Source organism: Triturus cristatus, chromosome 2_2, assembly GCF_964204655.1.
Source record: "Triturus cristatus chromosome 2_2, aTriCri1.1, whole genome shotgun sequence".
Classification (NCBI taxonomy): domain Eukaryota; kingdom Metazoa; phylum Chordata; class Amphibia; order Caudata; family Salamandridae; genus Triturus; species Triturus cristatus.
The window spans coordinates 577,392,282-577,407,652 of NC_140582.1; positions in this window are offsets into that span (position 1 = coordinate 577,392,282).

Consider the following 15,371-nt stretch of genomic DNA (forward strand, 5'->3'; position numbering starts at 1 on the left):
TTCTCCTAATCATTGAAGAATTGTCAAAAACCATCAAAGATCTAGAAGAAGAAATTTGCTCTTTAAAAACTGAACTAGAATTCCGCATGGAAGCGGATTCTTGGAGGCTACATTTGGAAATCCTCAACCAGAAATTGGATGGATATGAGAGGGAGTTACAAGAAGGCAAGTTACGCAAGTATAGACGTGACACCATCGATTATAAACTGAATGAGGTTTATACGTGGGCTGAGATATACACTCGTAAAAGATTTGACAACAAAAAAACACCTACAACTTCAGATGAAAGCTTAGCATCAGAAAAAGATACTACCACTAGCCGCACACCGGCTTCTTCAGCACATCCAGTCCAACCATCTGGTTCTCCTGCCCCAGGGGATCATGCACCAACTGCCACGATTCCTACTACCTCAACAGCATCTACATCGTCTTTTTTATCACAGGCAACGGATCAGGGACGCCCACCCCCACCAAGAGACATGTCCAAATCAACCTCCCAAGAAAAACCAGGAGAGGGAAAGGAAAGCAGCGGCAAAGCTTTACGAAGTGGCAAAACGGTGAACTAGTGATTAATATATCATCACATAATCTTTCCAACCAAGAAAAATCCCTTTTGGGACGCGGTCTTTCGTTTGTCCCTACGTCTCATACCAACTACTTACAAACCCAAGGGGAATTCTACAGATTCATGCGTGCCATTCGCTTAAAACATTTCTTCAATGATGCTGCATTAGATACCACACAAGATGAGATTTCTACTCATCATCAAAATAAACCCAAGAGTACCTTTATGCCACCATCATCTCATAAAACCTTGGACAGTTTTGAGACATTGGTCAACAAAGATTTGGAGAAACTAAACTACAAACCTAAACATCACAACAACATGTCAAAACATGAACGTCTAATTCTGTCAAAATTGTCAAAAAACCCCTTGATTACAATTCAACCGGCAGACAAAGGAGGAGCCATAGTGCTGATGGATACAGAATATTACCACTCCAAAGTATTGGCACACATCTCTGATACCAACACCTATTTGCAATTAGCAAGCGATCCTACAACATTGCTTTTGGAGCTACTGAATTCTATTCTCAATGAGGCCCTTGAACAAGCATGGATTGATAACAACACACGTCGTTTTCTATCGTCATCTAACCCACAACGCCCTCATTTGTACATGATCCCTAAAATACACAAGGATCCTCAAGATCCCCCGTTTTGCCCAATAGTCTCTGGTTGCAAATCCATCTTTGACCCCATTGGCAAATTTTTGGACCATTACCTACAGAAGTTCGTGCAATCTTGGCAATCTTATCTAAAAGATACCACTCACTTTTTACAGATGCTCCAACAAATCACCATTGAACCTCAGGATTCTATCTATTTGTGCACTATTCATGTCACAGCTCTTTACACCTCTATCCCCCATGCAGCAGGCCTTGAAGCGGTAGAATGGGCATTATTCCAGATGGAAGACGTTGACATTGAGAATGTTCTGATCTTGCAGCTCTTAAAGTTCTGTCTACATAACAGCTATTTCCAATACCAAGACAAATTTTACGCCCAATTGAATGGCACTTCGATGGGCTTTTCAGGAGCACCTGCCTATGCGAATATCTATATGGCACAATACGAACAGGATCATATCATTTCTAATACCGAATGGTGGTCTAAAATACGTCTTTATTGTCGCTACATAGATGACATTTTCCTGATTTGGGGTGATTCAGTACAGTCTTTCACTTCTATGATAGAGACACTCAATAGGAATCATACTCACATTCAATTGACCCACACCATTCACAAGGACTCTATCCATTACCTGGATGTACAAGTCACCAAAACATCTACGAATCAATTTCATACTACAGTTTTCCATAAACCTACTGATCGCAACAGTCTTCTTACTTTTACAAGTTTTCACCCACGTCATCTCATCAATAATTTACCATTGTCTCAATTTACCCGAATTCGCAGAATTTGCTCTGATTCTGACAACAGCACCCTTCAATTACAAATCACTTTTGATAAATTTTCGTCAAGAGGATACCCACAAGAGGTGCTACATACATGCCTTACACGAGCTATGTCTACTCCAAGAACAGACTTATTGCAACAGAATCCACGGACCGTCTCTAAAAGACTGGTATTTGTTAGCAATTTTTCTACATCTTCAACCAAAATCAAGAAAATTATTCTGGCACGGTGGGAATTGCTACAACAAGAACAAGATTTTCAACATATTTTTTCGGAGAAACCTTTGTTTGCATACAAAAGAGGTAAAAACTTACGGAATCTATTGAAATTCTCCAAAACCACCGACAAATCCACTGTCTATCATGGTACTCGCAAATGTCATTCATGTATCCACTGCAGCAACGTCATCACAGGGAACATTCTAACTCATCCTACGTCTGGCTCCAACATATGCTTGAAACACAACAGTGATTGTAACACTACCCACGTCATCTACTGTATAAAATGCCCTTGCGGCAAGGCCTATGTAGGCAAAACTGAGCGAAAAATAAAAACACGTATTACAGAGCACAAATCCAGGATCAGGAACAAGAACAGTACCTCCAGCCTTGCTATGCATTGGCTAGAAGCCAAACACTCAATTTCTCAACTTCGTTTTCAGATCATTGAGTCTATTGATGTCAAACCAGGCGTAGACACCACTAATTTACTTCTACGCAGAGAGCTTTTCTGGATTCAGAAACTGCAGACTTTGGCCCCATGTGGGCTTAATGACCGGATAGATCTTTCATGTTTTCTATAAATACAGCACTTGCATGGTCATGTGTAGTTCCTAATGTAACTTAGTGACTGTTTACTATTTTTGTTGGGACACATTGTCAATTAGTTACCTTGCAATTTTAGTCCTATCTTCCTTTCCTTGTGGCTTATGGGCTATTTAAACACCTTTAATCATTCTCAATACTTATGTCATGATTTCATATCCTATCTATTTCTTTTTTTATAATTACACCATACGTTTTTTTACGTATCTAGACTGGTTACTTGTTTGTTTTACTTATATTACATCGTTTCACCCCATACTTAATCGACCTTTCAGATATATCTTTATACACTTATTCTTTTCATTTATTTCACTATAGACGTTAGTAGCGATTTATCTACAGGCTTTTTCACTATGTGTCATTTATTTTATTCAACCTAGCATCAGCTTCATGAATATGGCCATAGTGCGTGGCTTTAACACTTCGCCGTCATGCTGAGTAAACCACTTATATATACCGATCGAGCACGCGTATGTTTCTTACAGTCCTCTTCTGTTATTGAGTATTTTTTTGGTTTTCTTTATTCATTTTTCTTCAGATGCCTTTCTAGTAATTTGTTTTTCATTTTTTCACCCAGTCTTTTTTCTTAGATTGGTTACTTTACCCTTCCAATCATGGCGCTACATGTAAGTCCTCTTTTAGTTGCTATGAGTTTTCTTTTCGTGTCGTTATCCCGTTTGTTTAAAATGGAGCGCGATTCTCATAAGTAAATATCCCGTTGCAACGACAGGACGTTACCGCGTGGACCGGAACAGATTTTTCTCGTTGTGCTTCTCGTGTAAGTAGTTTTTACGGCTTTAAGCCGTGTTCTTGATATAGCCGTTTGAGTTGTGAAGCCCACTCGTGAGGATTAGCCCTTAACTACAAACTGTCATTACATTGTAGAGCTCTTTCCGGAGACGGAACAAGCGTACTTGCTGCCATATGCTTCCTTCGAGTGATTGATTCAGCACACATTCCGCATTACTTATTGCCTGGACAACGCGTTGTTAAAAGCACTTCGGTGTTTTAGTATATTTGCTAGTGAGTATTGTTTCTGTTCCCTCGCGTTTCTATCAGAGGCACGTTATACCTCTTATTTTCCTTTTCTCTGATCACATTGTTTTTCCATATCTTTTTCAGTTATTTTACATTATTGACCACCACCTTATCTTGTTGGTAAGTTGTATCCCTCCATTTCTTTTTATACGCGCAATTGTAATATGAGCATTGGTACTCATTGTGTTGTTTTCCTCGGTTTTCAGTAACAGTCAGCCTGCATTCATTTTTTGCTCCTTTCATGGATCCACTCACATAATATTTGAGGTGAGGTTTCTTAGCTACATTTCATCAGGCACTGACTCTGTATTGTTTTTACTTATTCCAGCTTTGTATGGTTTTCCATTTTCTTCATTCTCTCCTCTAGAGTCACATTTATCACCTCTACATTCACGCTATTGGGTGACTGCATTTATATTTTTTCCCTTCAGCTAACGGAGGGCCTATCCACCACACGAGTGATTTATGGATTACTACCATGTATCATGTTAACCGCACGATTCTCCACCATGTGATCTTCTTGTATAAACATAATAACCATTTTTTTACTGATCATGTAATATATGTATTTTCTTCGCAGATTTCCCCTGACGAAGGGACAGTTAAGTCCCGAAATGCATTGGGCTCACCAAAAACATCTACTTGTGATTACTTGAAATATTATGTGAGGTATCTAATTATTGCATTGCTCATGGTAGATGTCTACCATTTTGTATATTTGTTTATACATTTATGATGTTGTAATTTGATGTTGTCTTTACATATATGCTGAAAAAATATATGTTCAAACGAATACCATTGTTTTGCGTTTTTGAAAATTTGTTGATGAGATTAACTGTTTGTAACGTAGTTACACTTTGCACAGTGCGCAGCGTCAATCATTAGTTGATTGCTCTTCTTTATCTAGTTTTTCACTTGCCCGATTGACAGCGGGCATTACGCTGCAGCACCTATATCATCTAGAATACACCTTTGGACCAGTTAGAAAATAGGAGTGCGCTGCTCATCTCTTTTTTGCGCTATCTGGAGATGACCACAACAACAGGCAATTATTAGTTCTATAAACTTAATTTAAAATTTACTAATATCTGCAGCCCACGCCATTCTTACAGTTTTGGGGGCCTCAAACTGTCCGAAATGTCACACTTGTAGGAATGTAATTGTTAGTAGTTCACTGGCAGCATAGGAGGAGCAATGGGTAGCGCAAGCTGCAATGGTTTCTGGACGAGAGCCCTGGTACTTTTTACAAATTAAGCACTGGAGTGGAGTTGAAGTTGGTTACTAGACATTTTTAGGTATTCAATGGAAGTATTAGAGTTCATCAGTTCATTTGATGTTAAGCTATGTGGCATTTTGGTTTTAGTGATAGACATGACACCTCCAAAACTCAACTACCAACACAGTGTAGTCATGCCATGTGCGACCCTTGACCTTCCTGGTAGGTCGCTCCCCCCAGCTGCAGCTCCGCCTGCACCCCCGCTGTCCCTGCTGCTGCCGGTGAGATCGAGGCCCTCCACCACCTGCAGGCTTCCACCTGCGCCTCATCCCTGGTGGCCAGTGGTGGCCTTAAGTTTGTACCCACTTTGTGCCTGTAACTGTCTGTGCCCCCTGCCCCCCGCTCGCTGCCTTGCTTCTGTGCCCCCTTTTATTCTCTACCCCCGCCAACTTCTGTGCCTCCGTTCATATTGTACCCCTGTGCTGACTTTTGTGCCTTCTGTGCCCCTTTGATTTTTTACCCCTTGTGCTCCTTTCTGTCCGTGTCCCGCGCCGATCTCCTCTTCCCCGTCCCCGCCGCTACCTCCCCTGCGGCCCCGCCCCCTCTGCGCCCATTCGCAAAAACCCGTCCCTCGCCTCCCGCCTCCCAGCTGCTCCTCCCTCCCCACCTCCCCATATATGGCGGCCGCATAGCGGCCGCGCAGCGGAGGCGCAGCGGACGTGCACAGCGGGTGCACCGCTGGTGCGCCGAAGGCATGCATAAAGCTAGCCCGTCTGCGCCCATCCGTGCCTGGACCGCGCCCAGCGCCAGAACCCATGGCCCCCGCAGCAGCCACAAGGACCACCGCCTCCGCTACGACGCCAACACCCTCGTAGCTCTCAACCCAGGAAGGACCCACACCTGCTGCAAGGCCGCCCCGAGGCGCACCCACGGCCCCTACACCTGCCAGAACTGCAGCTTCTCCTGCCTCGAAAGCGCCAAGACGCCTGCCGCGACGGAACCCAACCAGCTTAGATGCATCCTGATCAACACCTGCTCCGCACACAAACACGCCATCAAATTCTGGGACCTTCTCGACACCACATCACCGGACGTTGCCTTTCTGACTGAGACCTGGATGAATGAAACCTCCTCGCCAGACATCGCCATAGCCATCCCAGACGGGTACAAGATCACCCGGAGAGACCGCACCAACAGGGCCGGAGGAGGAATCGCCATCGTCCACAAAAACACCATCAGGGTCTCAACAAACAGCAACGACACCCTCAGCACCGCCGAACACATGCACTTCCAGATCCACACGGACCCCAAGACCACCCTAAGAGGCACCCTCGTCTACAGACCGCCAGGACCCCGGCCTCAATTCTGCGAGTCCATCGCCGACCTCATCAGCACGCATGCGCTGGCCTCCACCGACTACATCCTCCTCGGAGACCTGAACTTTCACCTGGAGAACAACAGCGACAGCAACTCCTCCACCCTGATCGACAATCTCGCCAACCTCGGACTGAAATGGCTCGTCACAACGCCGATCCACATCGCCAGCCACACGCTAGATGCCATCTTCTCCTCAAGCCCCCACGTCACCTTCAGCCATGCCTCCGAACTCACCTGGACAGACCACCACTGCATCCACTTCTCCTTCCGGAAACCCCTCACACACCACCGCACACTACAGACCCCCCGCCGCTGCTGGGGCAAAGTCTCCCAAGAACAACTACAGACAAGCCTCGCACTCAACCCTCCGACAAACTCCACCAACCCCGATGAAGGTGCACTCACCCTCGAACGCTGGATGAACGACTGCGCCAACACCGTCGCCCCGCTGAAAAACCCCACCAGCAGAGACACCAGCAGAAGAGTCAGACTCAAAACGCACCTGCCGGAAACTGGAAAACATATGGCACAGCGACAAGACGCCAGACAGCCGCACTGCCCACAAAGACGCCATCCGCACCCACCACCACCTCATCAGGACCGCCAAAAGGACCTCCTTCACAGACCGCCTTGATAAAAACGCACACCACAGCAAGGAGCTCTTCACCATCGTGAATGAACTCTCCAACCCCAGCTCCAATGACATCCCACCCTCACAAGACCTGTGCGACTCCCTCGCCACCCTCTTTCACCGGAAAATCACGGACATCCATGACAGCTTCAGACCCTGGATGACCCCTGCCGACCACACCGCACCGAACACACCGCACCCAAACGCCCACGACACCCTGACAACCTGGGCCAACGTGAGCATCGAGGACACAATCAAGACCAAGGGAACAATCCACTCCGGGTTCCCGTCCAACCCTCTCCCGCACCACATCCTCAACAAAGCCAACAATTCCATCGCACCCCACCTGCACAAAATCATCAACCTCTCCTTTGAGACCGCCACCTTTCCTGAGAACTGGATGCACGCAGAGATCAAGGCCATATTGAAGAAACCCAAGGTGGATCCGAGCGACCTCAAGAACTTCCGGCCCATCTCCCTGCTTCCGTTACCAGCAGAGGTCATCGAGAAGAGAGTAAACACCCAGCTCACCCGTCACCTCGAAGACAACAACATCCTGGACCCGTCCCAATCAGGATTCCGCAGCAACCACAGCACCGAGACCGCCCTCATCGCCGCCACAGACGACATCAGGACCCTGCTAGACAACGGCGAGACGGCAGCCCTCATCCTCCTGGACCTCTCCGCCGCCTTCGACACCGTCTGCCACCGCACACTACGCACGCGCCTCCACGACGTAGGGATCCGAGACAAGGCCCTGGACTGGACCACCTCCTTCCTCTCCAGCAGAATTCAGAGAGTCTGCCTCCCCCCGTTCCGATCCGATGCCTCCGAGATCATCTGCGGCGTCCCTCAAGGATCTTCCCTCAGCCCGACGCTGTTCAACGTCTACATGGCACCACTAGCACGCATCGCCCGACAGCACGACCTCAACATAATCTCCTACGCCGACGACACTCAGCTGATCCTCTCCCTCACCAAGGACCCCCTCACCGCCAAATCCAACCTCCACCAGGGAATGGTCGCAGACTGGATGGAGGACAGCCGCCTCAAACTGAACACAGACAAGACGGAAATCCTCATCCTCGGGTCCACACCTCCGCATGGGATGACTCTTGGTGGCCCACGTCACTGGGGTCCCCCACGGCCCCCAACGACCACGCACGCAACCTGGGAGTCATCCTCGACTCGAAACTCTCCATGACCAAACAAGTCAACGCAGTCTCCTCCACCTGTTTCAACACCCTCTGCATGCTCCGCAAGATCTACAGATGGATCCCGACTAACACGAGGAAAACAGTCAACCAGGCCCTAGTCAGCAGCAGACTCGACTACGGAAACGCCCTCTACGCCGGAGCCTCATCCAAGCTGATCAACAGACTACAGAGAATCCAGAACGCCTCTGCACGCCTGATCCTCGACGTCCCGCGCCGCGACCACATCACCCCCCACCTGAGGAACCTGCACTGGCTCCCCTTCGACAAGAGAATCTCCTTCAAGCTCCTGATCCACGCACACAAGGCACTCCACAAGACCGGCCCAGCCTATCTCAACAGTCGACTCTCCTTCTACGTACCCAACAGGAAACTCTGCTCCGCTGACCACGCCCTGGCCACAGTCCAACGCATCCGGAGAACTACTTACGGAGGCAGATCCTTCTCCCATCGCGCCGCCAAGCCCTGGAACACCCTCCCCCTCTACCTGCGACAAATCGAAAACCTGCTGACCTTCAGGAGACAACTCAAGACCCGGCTCTTTGACCAATAGCAGCAGCTCCCCCCCCCCCCAGTGCCTTGAAACCCTCACAGATATGTAGTGCGCTTTACAAATTATGTGATTGATTGATTGATTGATTCCAAGTCCTAGTTGTGTTGAATTCAGGCAATTACTCATCTTGTTTGTATATGTGGCATTGTTCATCATGTGAGAAGTGCAGAGTCAAGGGGTCACTTGGCAGTGCTAATGAGCTGGGTTTCCTTCATGGCTGACATATATTAGGGGTACACCGTTGTTATGGTTTCACTCATGCCATCAATAGTTTCGGTTGATGGGTTCAGGGTACCATCAAGCTAAGTATGCATATGTATATCAGAGTGGAGCATTGTCTGTACATTGCACAGTCCATGATGAGTGAAGATCAGTTGTAAAATGGGAGACAAGAGAGAAGGGGTAAAAGGAGTCTAGCATCTTGGTTAGACTTCCAGTCACCGGGCCTCAGGGTAGTTGCAGTCACTTCAGTCTCACTTTAGCAATACTTGAGTAATGGTAACCTGCATGAGTAGTGAACTTCAGTAGTGACATGGGGCAATAGGAGTCTGGCATCTTGATTATAGTTGGAGTGACTAGGCCTCATGGTAGTTGCAGTCACTCTTCAGTCTCACTTTAGCAACACTTGAGTAATGGGGACCTTCATGATGAGTGAAGACCAGTAGTGACATGGAAGACAAGTGAGAAGGAGCAAAAGCAGTGTAGCATCTTGGTTGGAGTTCCAGTCACAGGGTCTCATGGTAGTAGTGGTAGCTTTTCAATCTCACTTTACCAACACCTGAGCAATGGTAACCTGCATGGAAAGTTGACATCAGTAGTAACATGGGAGACATGTGAGCAAAGGGCAAAAGCAGTGTAGCATCTTGGTTAGAAATGGAGTGATAAGGCCTCATGATAGATGTAGTCACTTCAGTCTCACTTTAGCAACACTTGAGTAATGTTACCTGCATGAATAGTTAACATCAGTGGTAACATGGCAGACAAGTGAGAAGGGGAAAAAGCAGTGTACCATCTTGGTTAGAATTCCAGTTACAAGGTCTGATGGTACTAGCGGTAGCTTTTCAAGGTTACTTTAATAACACTTGAGTAATGGTAACCTGCATGAGTAGTAAACTTCAGCAGTGACATGGGAGACAATTGAGAATGGGCAATAGGAGACTAGTATCTAGGTTAGAGTTGAGTAATAAGGTTTCATGGTAGTTGTAGTCACTTCAATGTCACTTTAGCAACACTTGACAAACAATCAGTGTAACATAGGTGTTGGCAACATGTATTTGGAATGGACCATACATTTACATTTAGAGATATATCAAGCGTCCAGGATAGATAATTTAATGGATATGCACTTACAGCCAGCATTGCAACATGTGGCATGTCCTGGAGTTGGATACATGTGGTCTATTATGCAACAATGCACATTGCCACAGACAAACCAACATATCAGATGCTTTGAGTATTTCATGTTAGGGAAGTAGATAGAGAAGAGAATAAGAAACGCACAGTTGAGAGCAAACAGGACATTGTGATATTGTGGCAGTTATTGAAGTGTAACTCACCAGAGTCCACTCCTCCTCTATTCCTGACACACCCTCAGTATGCAGGATGGCCAAGACCTTTTCCTCCCAGGGTAAGAGTTGTAATGGTACACTGGGAGGGCTACCAACAGTCCTCTGAGTGTCCAAGTGGTGGCTGTTGTACTTGGTATGTACCCTCATCCTGAGGTTTTTTCACCACTTACTAATGTCTCCCTGTGTGTGCAGTGTTACCAACAGTATTTACTCTGTTGGCTATCCTGTACCACAGATGTATTTTTTAGTGCTAGGAGGAGTATGCTGGACTTGGGAGCCCAAACTGTGTGGCTCTACTCTAATGATTTCATCCACCATGACTGTCAACTCTTGTTCAGTGAAGCTAGGTTGTTTTTTTGTTGCAGGCATGGTGAAAAAAACAAAAATGGGAGTGAGTATGTGAAGAAAATAACAAACAAGTGATAGAGGTAAAACGTAAAAAGGTGCAAAAGCAAATAACAGGTGGTGGAGAGTGCTACATGTGAAGATGAAAAAAGGGGTGCCTTATCTAAAAAGTGCAGTAAATGACTGTCTGTATTGCCGCAGTGGGGAAGCAAAGGATGCTGGTCAGGGATGGGGTGTGTTTTATAGTGTGATTTGCAGGCCTGTCCACTTGCCAAAGCACATCAGGAGTGTAGTTTTTAAATCCATCCAATGGTCATAGTTTTTATTTTTTGGGTGAGTACTGTGGTGGTCAATCGCCGTTGGGTAACTAGTTTGTTGAGTAATGCTGTGATAACGCGAATATGACTGTGTAGTCGTAATACGCTCTGTGGGTGGACCACGGACCTGTCGGAGGAGCTGAATGCAATGCTGAGGTTTCAGACCACCGTGGTCCTGTTGTGTAGACTGCCATGGCCACGGTCAGAGTTTCAGACAGCACAACTAGTAATATGGCAGTAAGTAGATCACCGGCACAGCAGTGGAATGAACGACACGGATGCGGTTCTTGGTGGTCGGACCGCCAAACTAGTAAGAAGGCCCTTAGTCTCTAAAATTGAAGTAAAACATCCTCAGTGCCGCAAGGTAGCAGGCTGAGCCAGAGAAGGACTCCACAAGGCCACACAGCCATCAGATGAGGTTCTGGTGAAGCCGTCAACTTTTAGCGAGAAAGTTACGAGTGGGAGAAATTCACTATTTATGCTCATGGAAAGTCTTCACTACGAATACTTTTGGCACCTTCGCCCAGTGATGATTTCTACGTTCATGCTTACTCATTTTTTTGGAGCTGGGATTTCTCCAGTGGGGCAAGGCTGAAAGCTGTTGCTGAAAAAGGCTCCACGTGGCTGGATTTCCTCTTCACGAAGTTGTGATTGAATGGATTTGCTGGTATGGAAAAGCTCTGAGCGGGATAGACCTGAATCTTTGGCCCAGCGACAACGCATCTGTATCAGAATGACTTGGCAGGTTTGTCCCAGTCCTCCGGAGCTCTATGGATCTAAAAAGTTTCTACATCAGTTCTTCAGAATATTATGAAGAGTACACACTGACATGGCCTAGGGACTCAGGACCTCAGGAAAAACCACTTGAGGTTCAAGGCTCACTCCAGCAGAAGCCCCCAGCAGGGTCCATAGCAGGTCCAGCTGGAACTGGTTAGTTGGGCTCCTGAACAAAAGAGCTTATGCATCTCGTTGTGCCCCTGTAGCTGAACAGGAGATCAACCAACTGACAGTTGGAGTGCACTTCTTTGTCTTGGGTACTAGTTGGAGCAGGGCCAACCTTTGTGGTCTCCTCACAGGCCACAGCAGCAGGTACAGTCCTTCTTCTGTCTTACATAGGCCCAGTAGTGTTCTTAAGAGGATACTCAGGGGTGCCACATTTGTGACTGGCACTAGCCTGTGGGTGTAGGTGACTCCTGACCCCTCCCTAACCAATTGGGAAAAGATCCCAGGGGTAGTATACCCACCTTTGCAGCAGTTGCTGTGTGCCCTACTACAAACAACCCCACAAAGCCCCTCTCTACCTAAAACCAAGACGGTAGAACATTTCTTCCTCCGTGCAGGACTCTTGTTCCCACCCCAGAGTTGTGGCCAGGATAATGACCAACACTTCCTCTGTGATCACTTCAACCCAGTACTGTGGACAACTCCTCTCCCACTGGGTTTGGTGCCTGCCTAACCAGGTGAACAAAATAGGTCCCTGCCCGGTGTCAGCTAACGTTTTTCTGTGGCAGGGAAAGACTCTTTGAAGTTAATCAAGTTCCTGGGCACAGCTCAAGGAGGTCATCCTGCCAGAGGAACAAAACGTCCCCAAACCCAAGGCACTTGTTTCAGCTTTAGGAGCATGTTTGCACCTCATTAAGGGGCTACTCAACTCCTGGGTGACAGTAGTAATTCATACAAATGAGCCATCAAAGACTTTAGGCAGGTTAAAATGTAACTTTCACCAGTGAATTGGGCTTGTAAAAAATACTTCAAGAAGTCCAAAATTTGCAGACAAGCCCAAAAAATTTACGAGCATAGTAATTTTACGGGCACATTTTTGGCATGGCAGGTTAAAGAACGTGCTGCAGCTAATGTGATTCGATCTCTTAAATCTCCAATTACTGGCGTGGATACCTCAGATCAGGGAGAGATTGGAACAATTATGCTGTCTCATTATGAGAACATCTATACCTCATATCACACTACAGATCAGGGGAGATTAAACGATTTTTTAAATAAATATGGTCTTCCTACTCTTTCTCAACTGGACCAAGAAGCAATGTCGTCATCATTTTCATCTGATGACTTAGAGTCTGTTGTTAAAAGCCTTCCTTATGGTAAGGCCTGTGGTCCAGATGGACTTCCCGCAGAATTTTTTGTTACGTTCCTTAGTTCTTTTTCTGCGCTTCTTCTTTCACTAGTCAATTCTTTGCTGGAGGGTGGCCCAATTCCCGCGTCCTTTTACGATGGAACGGTGGTCAGCTTCTTGAAAAAAGGGAAACAAGCCCTAGATCCTAACTCTTACCGGCCTATAACATTACTGAACTCAGATTATAAAATTATTACAAAATTACTTTCTATTCGTTTTAACCACGTTTCTTCGCAATTGATTCACGCAGACCAGAATGGCTTTATTGTTGGCCGTCAATTAATTACTAACACACATTACCTGATTGAGGCATTAGACTATTTTGAAACACGTAGGGTTCCGGCCTTAGTTCTCCTTTTAGATGCTGAAAAGGCTTTTGATTTGGTGGTTTGGGATACACTTTTTTTTATATTACAGCACTTTGGTATTCCTTCTCAAATCATTACCCTAATTAGGAATTTATATCAGGGGGCAAAAGCTCCTATCCTTGTTAATTCATTTATAGTAGGCTTGATTTCAGTGCAAAGAGGGACGAGGCAAGGATATCCACTATCTCCTGCTCTCTTTGCTTTCTTTATTGAGCCTCTAGCAGTAGCAATTAGAAAAAGTAAGGATATTCTCCCGCCTGTTGCTTGTATGGACAAAATTAAACTATACGCAGACAATATTATGTTGCTGCTGAAACCTGAGATATATACGCAAACACTTTTTTTTCGGTCTTTACAGAATTTGAAGCATTGGGGGGGTATCGAATCAATAAGAAGAAAACTGAAATTTTAATCTGTGGTAGGAATAATCCTGATTTGCACCCAGATATTCAGAGCTGTCTTAATAATAGACCCAAAAAGTATTTGGGTGTCCTTTTCACACCTCTAGTACGGGATTTGTACACACTGAATTTCGAGCCGCTGATTCAAAAAGTTTGTGATATGTTTTCACGTTGGAATCTATTGCCTCTATCCATTTTGGGCCGGGTGGCATTAATTAAAATGTCAGTACTTCCCTTATTTAACTTTTTGTTTTCTACTATCTCTTGTTCTCTCCCAGGCTCTTTTTTTTCAAAAGTTGAATCTTTATTTTCAGCTTTTGTCTGGGCGGGAAAAAAACCTCGAATAGCTATTAACGCTTTATATGCAGATAAAGAACAAGGAGTTCTTGGTCTGCCTAATTTGAAAGACTACTACTAAGCTTATTTTGCACAGTATCTCTCAAGATTTAAACATTCAATACCTAGAGTTGCTTTATTTATAAACTTTTTTTTCGACTTAATTTGTAAAGAGACCAAAATTTCTTCTCCTCTTTCGATATGTAAATCACCCAAACTAGTCAGATATAAGGTTCTGAGCTGTTTTTTTAAAAAACATGAAGTCATGCTAAAAAGGTACTCTCTTCCTCTTTCGAGCTTAGTAACTCCACTGAGGGACGCTGTTCTGGGATTCGGGATTAATATCGGGTTAGAAATTATACATAATTGGGCCAGATCTGGGTTTACAACTTTGTCGAGCTTTGTGAAAGATGGAGTATGGTTGACTATTGATGAGATGTCCACTTTAATCCGTGGAAACTTTCTTCTTATGGGTTCATATGTTTTATTGTATAAATCTTTGGCTCAATTCGATTTAGCACAAAATAGTCAATTGTCACATTTAACAAATGACCTTTTTTGGTCCCCACTTTTTAAAAATCCTGGAAAATGGAGGAAAAGTTTAGCACAAAGTAGGGAGGAGGATATAAGTGCCAAAGCAATAAAAAAGTGGCAGAAGCAGGAAAACATTAAAATAACTGATAACTTTTGGAAAACCTTAAATAAATTTAATTTTACGGTTTTGAGAGGTGCCAATTGGCGACGAATGCTTTTTTTTTAGTAAGTGGCTGTTATATTATACTCCTGCAATCTTGGCTAAAATGTATAGCACTTCGTCGCCTACTTGTTTCAGATGCACAGAATCGGACCTGGCTAACTGGTCTCATATAATGGCTTTTTGCCCTAAAGTTAAGTCATTTTGGAAAGGAATGTTCTCTTTGCTTTCTCTTCATTTACATTTTACGATCACTAGATATGAAAATTTAATTATAGTCGGATTGGACCTTGAGTTAAATTTGCCTGATTCGATGGCGAAACTTTTGTATATTTTGGTAGCAGTGGCCAGATCACTGATTCTTCAATATTGGAAGAC